Below are 10,462 nucleotides of genomic sequence, written 5' to 3'. Positions count from 1 at the left end.
AAAGTCCATTCGACCCCAAAAAGTCCAGTCCGGTTTAGGCCTGGGTCGTTTTTGATGCTTAAGCTTCCGAGGTAATTTTCTTTTCTTTCCTTCTATTCAGTGTCAAGTGTATGTTATGAGATATCTATTTGCTTTGACTAATGTCGTCGAATAGTTAAGTTTCGTAAGCTCCCTCCTAATTGTCCCGAATATTGAAATAATTTGGTGGCATGTTTAGTCTATGTTGTTTGTCGATTGTTTGTTACATGTAATAGTTTGTATAGTCGATTTGAGTAACGTCGTCGAATAATTAAGTTTCATAAGTTCCATGTTCTGTCCGAAAACACATGAATCACTTGTGTGTTCTGTTTTAGCCTGCTTTTGTTGTCGACTGATTAGTATATGTTGTAACTCGCAAAGTCGACTCGACACATATTGTCGTTTGTTTTTTTTACAGTCTTGAAAGGCAACAACTTGATTCACACCATCTGATTAGCACCCCTGTTGGATTAAATTCGAGCCATTGGTTAAGCCTAAACTGAGAATTAAACATAGCTGTAAAACCTTAGTATTCAACCAGAAATCAGTCTTAAGGTGCAAGCTTATATAGGCTGTGATTCTAACTTCTGAGTTTAGGGTTAGACAGTAATAACAGTGGATTAAAAGGGTAAGTTTGGTAAGTCTAAAAGGGTCTCAACAGGCCCTAGCTCAAGTCTGCCCAGTTGTTAATAATTAACCTTAGTTTAGTTGTTAATGGGGAACCAAACAGTGGAGCATGGGGGCTGACTAATAATACTTTAATCACCCATACCTCTTGAATAAAATAAAAGGACAAGCATGGGGAACAATATAACTGGCATCAAGAAAAGACATTTAGGCATGGGGAATTAAGGGGTATGGGCAGAAAAGACTGAAGGGATCCGGGCAGCTTGACTGGTTGGGATTGGTTTATAAATAGGCTGCTTTAAAACAATTAAGAGGGTTGGAAGATTATTAAGTGTTCAAAAAAAAAAGAGCAAAAACGAGGCTGGTTTTTTCCAACTTTGAGAGGTCAGTTTAGTTTTGAGAGCATAGGCTGGTTTTTCTAATCCTAAGAGACCAGAGAGAGATTGAAAGAAGAAAAATATGTTTTACTTTTACTGTTGAAATCAGTATTCACCTCTGTTACTGTTGCATTGAGAGTTGTGGAAATTTGCTGAAAGTCTGTTGGTCCATCTTCTGTTGCAAACTCAAGTTTTGGTCATATTGTGGTGGTTTATATTGTTGTTAGGGTATTTGGGTTGTATTCTGGGATTTTCTGGTGCATTTGGTGTTGCTGCGTGGCATTTTCTAAAGCTATTATTGGGTTTTAATCTACTGTTGGGCTATTTTTGGCTGCTGCTGTGTTGCTGAATTTGTTGTTGTGCCATTGCAACTGCTGCTGACTTCTTTCTCGACTCTGATTCTGTTCTTCTATCAGGTACACGCCTTTACCATGGTTGTTGTAAGCCGGAAAAATGTGAAGCATGAATGCATGTGAAAAATTGAAGTTGAAATGAAAACCAGAAAAGCAATCTGTTTTATTTTTGTCGTTACTGTTTTGTTTAGTTACTTAGGGCATTACTGAATTTGTAATTTGTAAAAATATAGTTTCGTCATTTTAGTTGTTTGTAAGGGACTGTAGAAAACTGCTATGCGTTAGATAGTGTGTTGGAATAACGTAGTTTAGCTCGTATTCAAACAGAACTTGATCATGTAATGGATGTTTGGGTATAACTTCCGATAATTTGCAGAATGGCACTTGTGGTTTGATCCCTGAAATAGCTAGTAAGTTGTTAACTAATCTCAGATTATAGCATGATTGTTTGAGTTCTTGGTCAACTAGATCGTAGCATTAATCTTACCCTCAATTGTTACTCAAAAAAGGTATTGTAACGCTTTAAGGAAAAAGAAGCATAGTTGTAAGTCTGAGATTGCTAGTTAAGGTAGCAAGCAAGGATAGGCACGTGTGAGTTGGTGAGCTAGCAATTTCTGGTGGCTCGAATCATGCCAGGATTCCGACACGTTTTACTTTGTAATGACATTTCGAAACTAATCAAATCTGCAAAAGTTATTAAAGGGCCCGGACTTTTCCAGCATGTGAACTAATTAGAACTTTGTCTTCTTTCATGTTTAGAGACAAATTTAATAGAAAACCTTAGCCGCTTTTAGGATTGCCTTTTAATAATAAGAATGAGATGAGCCTCACAAAAAAAAAATCAAATTGCGGGGCCCTCAGTAAATAATTGTTTTAAAATTACTTAGACTCCGGGATGGACCGTTTAGCAAAATTTCACGGACCTACCCAAAACAATGGTGCGTTAGTCGCTTTAGGCGCGTATTTAATAATGTTATCTTCTTAAACTCGAGTGCGCATTTCATGCGACCCAAATCCAAATCCCAAAACATTGAATAAAACTGTGTTCCGGATTGCGGGTGCATTTCATGTGATGCAATCCAAAGACATGTTTTCAGACGATGTTCACATTCTTTTTTTTAAAATATAATAATAAAGGCGGTAAAGAGTTAAAACTTGCACAAGAGCGCATAATTGTATAAAATCAGATAAACAAGTCGAACATGACAGTTGAGCGACCGTGCTAGAACCACGGAATTCGGGAATGCCTAACACCTTCTCCCGGGTTAACAGAATTCCTTATCCGGATTTCTGGTTCGCAGACTGTAATACAGAGTCATTCTTTTCCTCGATTTGGGATTAAATTGGTGACTTGGTACACCCTAAACCTCTCAAGTGGCAACTCTGAAATAAATAAATGAATCCCGTTTCGATTGTCCTTTAATTGGAAAAAACTCCTTCACCCCTCGCGGGGGTGGAAAAAGGAGGTGTGACAATAAGTGTAAACATTTAAGTACCCTCCATGTGAGTGGTAATATCGTCGTTAGGCCTGGGGACGACCGGACTCTAGGTAGTGTTTCCTCAGTAATGGAGCATATGTACCTCCATGCTCCCTTGCCTCAGTCCTGTTGGTTGGAGGCCTTCTCGATGTTAAAGTCGCTCCGGACAGAGAAACCCCTGGGTATGAAGCTCTTCAATGGAGGATCCTGGGCCACCTCAGGGATGTTTACCTCGGCGTTCGTGGTCGGGTTAGAATATGAAGGAACGACTTGACGAGGCATGGATTTGAAAGTTTTTGCCATCGAGATCTGGGAAATATGAAGGTTTGAGGAAGAATATAAAGATTTAAAGATGGGATGAAGATATGAAGATTTGGGTTAAAGATTCAAAGAGAATGTATGAAGACTAAGGATGAATATATGAAGGTCTAAAAAGCAATGTATGACGATTTAAAGGAGATGATGGCAAATAGATAATTCGAGGGTAAATCAAAGAGTTCTGGAATTAAGAAGTGGGAAAGTGAAGAAGAGTCAGAGTTTTGGAAGACAATCAATATGCGACGTTTTGCATTGATGACTGATACGTGTCCAAAGTCAGAACGATACGACTGATGGGATGTTCCGTTGAACCGACAACTCGGTCATAATGCACGAAAGAAGGAACCGGGGTTCACTTTTTGTTTCCTGTAGATTCGATAAATCTACCCTCCGAAAAATGAGGGGACTATCTGTGTACGGGTAAAATTGGGGGCAATGTCCACCTCGATTCTCCGATGAAAGAATGAAGGGCGAATACGGACGCGAGACCTTGTTATCAGGGCCAAAGACCCATCGAGACCTAGGAAGGATGAACGATATCTCCGGCATCAGATGCGGTAAAGCGATGCACCCTAGACCGAGTATGACTTCTATACCTCGGGAGACGTGGTGGACGGTTACGCACGATTGATAGGGGGCCGCAATACTCGCCCTTAACCGAATATCATAGTACGAATCTCGCTCGATGTCGATTATGGTTCAATAATTACCGAAAGAAGAAGATTGCTATCTTTTTTAGACTTGTACTGGGACTAAAACTCTCCTACTATATAAAGAAAAAATTTATCTTTAGTCTGACACATTGTAACATACGATCCAAGGCAATAAAAGTTTATTTTAACCTTCTAGCTAGTGTTAAGAATTTTGCTCACTTGTATTGTTCTTCATTCACAACCGGGTCGAACCGAGGGTCCAATCGAGGATGAGGCCATTGCTCAATCTAAGATCAGGCTTGGTCATAACATCATGATTGGTATGATCTTGTATTTTTTTTTAATTCATTTATCTACTAATCTTAATTATTTCTATTGAATTAAACTACATATCCTTTAAACCACATATAAATTTAATTTTTACCTAATTTTGGGGTAAACAAATATTTAAATCCAGTGTAACTTAATGGTGTTGACAAAAAATCAACCACCTAAATTTTAGGATAGCTCAACTTTCTTCATTCCGAACGACTATAAAATACTATGTAGAGTATTAGGATTTGTCCTTACTATATCATATGCCCTTTCTGTTCTTTTACCAATAGCCATGTATCTAAATTTCTGACAATCATGCCCTTGAATGGAGGAGTTTAGTATGCACTACTAAAAAAGGGGAAAATCAACTGCCAAAATCGATCGATGTTGATCGGTTATTGGCGAAAATCGACCAAAAATGGACCGATTCATGGTGATCGATAATTGTATGGTCGGTAGAGCTAACCGATCAACTTCGATTGATATATTCCGACCGAATTTGGTTGGTCAATTAAATTCCAATAAAAGAAAAAATTGTCAAAAAACCAACCGAGGTCGGTTGGTATTTTTAATTATATAATTAAAATCACCATCTGGGAATTGAACTAGGGTCTATAATATGGCAGGATACTATTCTACCACTAAACCATTGGTGCATTTTGTTTCAAGATTGTTTTTTATTTCATTTATACTTTTTAATTGCATTTTTGGTCGAAAATAACCGACTAATATCAGTCGATTTTATTAAAATAAAAATACTGACCGAAATCGAAAGGTTTCTTAAAATAACCGGCCGAAATAACTAACCGATTCCGATCGGTTTTTGAATATTAATTTTAATTTATTTTAAATAAAATATACTGACCAAAGTTGGTCGGTTTCTTGAAAAAATAAATTTTGCGGGACGAAAAAATATTTTTCCGTATTTTTGCGCCAAAATAAACAACCAAAGTTGGTCGGTTTTGTAAAATATTCTTGTAAATTAAAATATGTTAAAAAATTGACCGACTTCGATCGATTTTTCGGCCGGTTCTTTTACTGACCAAAGTCGGTCGGTCGACTACAATCGATTTTGAAAGAATTTCTAGTAGTGATGCTCTAGTGGCGAGCATCCTCCATTTCCAACCAAGAGGTTGTCAGTTTGAGTCACCCCAAGAGTAAGGTGGGGAGTTCTTGGAGGGAAGGATGTCGAGGGTCTACTGGAAATAGCCTCTCTACCCCAGGGTAGGGGTAAGGTCTGCATACACACTACCCTCCCTAGACCCCAGTAATAAGATTATACTGGGTTATTGTTGTTTCTAGTAGTGATGCTTGAAAGAATTCCATATCGATTTAAACAATAACTCACTAAGGAGACATATCTAGCGTTATTGATTTTGCGAAGTCCCAATAATAATAATTTTTTGAAGAGAGGGTAACAAATTATTTTATGTTGGTGTTTAATTGTCTGTTATTCGAAATTCACTCGTCCAACTAATTCAGATTCATAAAGTCAATATTTCGTATCAAGGATTTCTCTATTCTCAAATATCAAACCCAAAATTTCTGATTAAGGATGGATTCAGAAGTGGTGAATAATAGTAGTTATTAAGTACATTATCTTTCTTTAGTCATATGGTGTCTTAGCGCAAATGATTTTCATTCTGTTATACCTACGACAGAAATGACCTACTCTCTCCTCCTAGATGGAGTAAGGATTTCAAAGTTCAGAATTTTAGCTCACTTAAGTTATTGAGTTCTAAATTAATAATTTATGTATTTACATATTCATTAAATTTCTTAAAATACATATAAGATTTGAACCAAAATTATTGGGTTTGGTCCTGAGTGACAATTGAGCTGGTGGGTGGTCAATGGATGCTCCGAATCATATAATGACAAGAAGAAGGAAAGGTCTTTAGAGGCAGATTCTGCTGAATAAGTTATATGCCAATAGGAGGCAGTTATAGAGGCAAGATGACAAAAGAGAATAAGATTAATTTTTTTTTACAAAGATACCACAAGAATGATGAGATTTGAATAATTCTTCAAAGAGGAAGTTACGTTACAAAGGGATAATTTCATCCCTCAAATTATTAGTGAATTCTGATTATTGCCCTTGTGATATTTAGTTATGCGTAATTTGACCTTCAAATAATTAAAATGCCTATTTTTATCCCTTTAGAAAAAATATTACTGTTTAGATTATCTCTAGAATTATATATATACTATTAAATATGAAGTAATATTTGTTTAACCAAAAAATGGAATTTCAGTCAAAGCTAGAATTTAGAAGAACACGAATTACTCATAATCCAAAGAATATGTAAAAGAAGATAATTTGGGGTAACCAGAGTATAATCAGGAGATAAACAAGTAAACCAAAGTATATTCCAATAATATCCCGTGTCCTTACAATTGATCAGATACCTCCCTTTTATAGATATCTTGAAGATATGCGTTTTCCCCAAATCATAATGAGGCTATTACGAATAATTAAAGACATTGAATGCTACGTTACATAATCATTATAATCAATACAAATTCACTAACGTATTCAATATTTAATGCCTGTCAAATTCTGTATCTGCGCTCTTTACTATGGTCAGATCCATTCCTTTTGATTCTTGGATATAAATGACTTAAATAGGTATGGGCACTGAATCCCTTGAATGGCCACATGTGCCTCTTCCTTTGTCCTTGCTCGTTTCTATTGCTTCTCGTGCCTCTTGACTAATTATAATTCTTTGACTATTTGACCAGTCCACGTGTCCCGACATGTCATCTTTATATAAATGCAATTTTTCCCAATACAGATAGTCCCCCCACTTTCCATTTATTCATCAATTGAATATTTGGGAACTGGATTTCATTAAAATGAGAATTTTTGTCACCATTAATGCTATGACAAAATTGACGCTTCAATTGTCACTTCCATTTAATACTCCGTACACGTATCAATTTTCCATTGGTCATGCAGTTTTTGCAGCCTTTTTCAAGGTTTTTTACGGTTTCACTATTTACGAAGTGCCAGTTATCATAATTATGATCCTTCCTTCACTGTACTTTTACCTTTGGCCGTCGATTATCAGTATAAATATAACTTCTTCCCTTGTCTTTTACCTCATAAAGTTTTATTGAACACTTAATCTCTCAATTCTTTGTTTACTTCTTCTTTACATCATTCCTCTTCACAATGTCTTCACCAAACCCTCACTCTCGAGAAGTCTCCATTGTTGATTCTTTCCCCAATGCCCCTGTTAGGCATAGAAGGGGAGGTAGGCTTCGTAGCTTAGGATCTACTCGAGGTGGTTTGTCTATGCCTTTTTCTAGTTCTGGTCCTTCTTCTAGAACCAGAGGTTCCCTTCCTCACAAATCTTCTTCTAGGAGTAAAGAACTTTCTGAACCATTATGCGAGCCTTTAGTAGAAGAGATAGTCCCTACAGAATTATCTTTTTACCACGATAGGGAATCTCTTAGAAACTAGATTTCCGCATTAGATCGTGTTGATGCTTACCCCACTCAAATTACAGAAGTTTTGACTCATGTGGTTCGTAAGGACTGTCATTGGAGTAACGATTTTTCCATTATTATACCTAATCCGAATCAGAGAATAACTTCTTATTTAACTGGGTTCTCTTTTGTTTACACATACCCTTTTACTTTAGGGTTCAGACCAGCAATTGACTCAGTCATTCTCGAATTTTGCCGTTTCTTCAATCTCTGTTTAGGTTAAATTGGTCCGATCATATGGAGGGTTGTTGCCTATTTAAGGCATTAAGCCACTAAAGCCGAAGTTCCTTTTACTTTCCCCCACTTGATTCATCTTTACCCACCTAGGCTTTTTCGCAATGGTATTTTTACCCTAGTATCCAGGAGTAAGAGGGTTTTGGTGAGTCCTGAAGATGACAAAGACCGCGGCTGGTATGCCCGATTTGTTGCTTCCCCCAATGTTGGTTTAGTGGGTGAGGATAATGTTCCCTTCCCTGAGAAATGGAATTTTGTACGTAAGTCTTTTAACCTTCTCGTACATTTTTCCTTCAAGTTTGCCAACTTCTCTAATTTTGATTTTGTTGTTTTTTTAGCTACCATGGGAGTTGTGGGAGATGTTCCCAATTTTCCATGGTTGGGTAGATAAATTGCTGAAGATTGCACCAATAGACGGTAGGTCTTGGAAAACACTTTCTAACCGTTTTGGTTGGAAGGTAAAGACTCACGATAAGAATTTATATTTTGTGCCTTTCGTGTCTATATTCTCTTTTATTGCTCTAATTTCTATCCTTCTTTTCGTCAGGATTTGCTATTCCAGGAGTTACTGCTGAAGCAGTTGCGGCTTCTTGTGTTTCCTCGGGAACCCGTACTCATTTAGGAACCCGAATCTCTCTAGAAAGAGCCTGGGAAATAGTTTTGGGTTCTTCTTCTGCAAAAAGGAAAGCTGCAGAAGAAGAAGACTCTGAAGAAGAGGGAGATGCGGGCTCCCTGGTGACAAGGCCTCGAGTTAGGAGACGCATCATCTCTGATGACGAAGCTAAAGTGTCGGTTTCTCTTACCGAACCTATTGAAACTCCAATAACAATTCTTGACGATGACGTCACTCCCCACAATACTCGTGAGTCTATTGACCAACGTTTCATCAGCGAATTTGGCCGTGAAGATGTAGGGCTTGTTTTAGACGAAGTACCCTTATCTTCCTTTTCAACTCCCGTGCTTTTGGTTCTTTCCTTACCGGCCCCAGCTATTTCCGTTCCTTCTTCTACTGCTCTCACCTCTTCTTCGGCTCCTCCTTTGACCATTCCCCCTCCTATCGTTCATCATACAGAAACGGGCTCTTCAAGTAGAAGTGCCGCTATGAGGCAGGTAACTATTCAAGTTCCTGCTGAGAGCAGCATTTTGAGAAAGTCAGGTCAGGCATATGTATGGTTAGAGCCTTTAATCGGCCCGATTGAAAAAGCCAAGTTGGAGAGTCATAGTTCCCTGACTTTAATGAATGATATCGTACATACTACTTTGAAAGTATTTTCCTTCTCTTCCTTTTTTACTTTATAATTCGACTATCTTTGAGGATTCTTACTTCCTTTTCCCCTTTTAGGCCAACCTTATTGGCACAGAAATGATGAAAAGAATCCCCCTCTTGGAGAAGATAGCACGTGACTCTCAGTTGGAAGCAATCAATTGGAAGGATCAATTTAAGAGTACACAGATTGATATAGAAGACTTACAAGAGAGCAAGAGTACCTTAGAGCAGCGAGTGCGGGCTTTAACTTCAGAATTGGCGGTTACAAAAGCTTCTTCAAGCCAAGCAGAAAAAGAAAAAGAACGTCTCGAGTCCCCCTTCTCAGAGCAACTATCTAAAGCTAGTGAAGAGAATATAGAGTTAAAAGCTCTTTTAGACCAAAAGGAAGTTTACGCTGGGGAGCTCGTGCAACACTTAACTCAAGCACAAGAGGGCCTCAGAATCTCTACTGATAAGGTGCGTGCTTTAGAATGCTCCCATGCCTCTCTTCAAGCTTCCCACAACTCCGCCTTGGCTGAAAATGAAGAGCTAAAGAATGAGATCGCTGCTTGGGAAAAGGATTATGAGATCCTTGAAGAAAAATCTGTTGTTGAGACAAGTTGGGCATTTTTGAATTCTCGTCGTGATACCCTACTTGAAGCTGGTCAAGAAAACTTCAACCTAGAGTTGGAGTTAGCTAAGATCAACGAAACCATTGAAAAGGCTCAACAAACTCAGGACTTTCCTTCTCCCGTGGCTGAAGCTCCCGTGAATGTTGAAGCTGATATGGGTATCTCAATTCCTTCAAGCCCAATCGAATCTGTTGCTACAGGCCAAATTGAAACCGCATCTGTTGATGCAGCTACACAAATTGAACCCACTGCTATTGATGCTCCTGCTTCAGTTCCTCAAACTTCTCACTAACCGGTTTTGAACATTCTAGTGATTTTGTTTTTGTTTTGGAAAACTATAATCAGACCCTTAACTTTATTTGATGGTTGATTTTGAAATCGTAAGTCCCCAAGTCTTTTATGGGGCAATCTTGTCACGACCCAATTCCCGAACCTGGTCGTGATGGCGCCTCTCATGAAGACAAGGACAGCCATTCAATCCAATTCATCCTTTTAAGATAATTAATTAACACAATTATAGAATAAACATGGTTTAATAATATCCAATAGCGGAAAGTATCGATAAAATACGGAAATCCAACCCAACTCAGCCCTATCCAGGGTGTCACAAGTCATGAGCTACTACAGAGTTTACTAAAATTCTACAAAGTATGGAATTAGGAACAAAGTCTGAAGATATCATAAATAACAGAAGATAAGGGAGAAAACGGGTCTGCGAA

This window comes from Nicotiana tabacum, chromosome 7, assembly GCF_000715075.1.
Source record: "Nicotiana tabacum cultivar K326 chromosome 7, ASM71507v2, whole genome shotgun sequence".
NCBI lineage: Eukaryota > Viridiplantae > Streptophyta > Magnoliopsida > Solanales > Solanaceae > Nicotiana > Nicotiana tabacum.
This window is presented reverse-complemented; position numbering follows the sequence as displayed.